This window comes from Elephantulus edwardii, unplaced genomic scaffold (assembly GCF_000299155.1).
Source record: "Elephantulus edwardii isolate Elephantulus edwardi_28Jun2011 unplaced genomic scaffold, EleEdw1.0 scaffold00348, whole genome shotgun sequence".
NCBI lineage: Eukaryota > Metazoa > Chordata > Mammalia > Macroscelidea > Macroscelididae > Elephantulus > Elephantulus edwardii.
In genome coordinates this window covers 1,146,555-1,148,065 of record NW_006400098.1, presented here as the reverse complement: position 1 = coordinate 1,148,065, position 1,511 = coordinate 1,146,555, and the positions used below count along the sequence as shown (strand labels likewise).

At 55.8% G+C, this 1,511-nt stretch overlaps 1 protein-coding gene across 1 annotated transcript in view; it reads right to left on the bottom strand.

The window, feature by feature from the left end:
- TMEM150B (transmembrane protein 150B) overlaps positions 1-1,511 on the bottom strand; it is an 11,062-nt gene that overhangs the window by 3,010 nt on the left and 6,541 nt on the right. The window lies entirely within an intron of this gene.

Below are 1,511 nucleotides of genomic sequence, written 5' to 3'. Positions count from 1 at the left end.
CTCGGCTCCTCTGCCCCTCTGAGCACCGGTGGTCCCCGCCCCCCGGTATGTCCTTCTCTGTCCCTCTTTGCCACCACTCTACCCTGTGGTCTCTCTGCCCTTCTCTATCCCTCTCTGCCCTGGTGGACCCTTTGCCCCTTTAGACTCTCTGACCCTCTGCTCCTTTCTGCCCCTCTGTGCCCCAGCAGGTTCTCTGCCTCCGTCCGCTCCTCTTTGCCCCTCTCGGCCTCAGTCATCTCTCCACCCTGGTTGGCTCCCTGCCCAAATTGTGTCTCTGCCTTTCTGTGTCCCATTCTGCCCATCTCTACAGCTCTCTTTCCCGCTGGTCTCTATGCCGCATCTGCCTTTTTCTGCCCAGTGGTCTCTCTGTCCCTCTCCTGCGTCCTCTGTCTCTGTCTGTCCTCCACTCTGCCTGTCTCTACCTCTCTGCCCCTCTCTACCCTGTGGTCTCTGCCCCACTCCACTCCTCTCTCTGCCTCTATGGTCTCTGCCCCGGTGGGCTCTGTGCCCTAGTGGGCTCTCTGCTTCAGTGTTACCTCTGCCCTTCTCTGCTCCAGTGGGCTCTCTTTGAACCATTGGGCTCTAGGCCCCCCTCTACCCTGCTGGTCTCCGTGCCCCTCTCACCCGGTAGTCCAGACAGCTGGCAAAGGGCCCATTCGAGGCCCATGAGATCATCCATTCCAAGTCAAATATGAACAGCTGCACGTCCTTCTGCCAAGCTCTGAGATGGGACAAGGGTCATCCTGCGTTTCTCCAGCCACAGCAGAAACAATGAGTTGCCAGTCACCCTGTGGGTGAGGCACTTTTCACCACCACAGGCAGCACCTTAGGTCAGTGACCTCGGCCTGTGAGCGCCCAGCTGTTCATAAGGACACTGTTTTCTCCCTGGCGTGGGGACTGGCCATAGGACAGGTTGTGGACACCACCGCACCTCATTCTTGTCCTCTAAGTGTGTATACCGGTGACAATCAAAACCACAGTGTATCCCATACTTAAGACTCAGTATTTTCTCCTTGTCTCTTTATTCTGTTTGCCTCTTTTCAAACATTTCAAGACCGAATTATTATTATTTTTTTTAACCTGTTTATTGGAGTAGCAGGTCGGCCAGGGCACAGGAGAGCCTGGATTCAGCCAGGAAATGTCTTCACATCCACAAGAGTGTGCTTCACGCCGTCATGGACAGCAGAGGCTGTGTAACATCCTCTGTCCAGTCCACTCTCATGGCATTCCCGAACATACCAATCCCAGACCGTGGAGGAAGCCGTGCTGGGCACTGTTTTCAGCAGGTGAGACCATCCTGCACACAGGTCCTCCAATGACCGTACCTGACGTCTGTGATGGACTCGTGAGCCGTATCCCAGTCAACATGGGCACTATGGTGTCTGTGGTCGCTGATGGGCAGATTGCCTTGCTTAAGCCCTCAGCTGTGCTCCTCCGTGACTGATCCCAGATGTCCGGCCAGAGGGGATTCATAGGACGGTGCCCTGACTTTCTGGGACGTGCCCAAACTC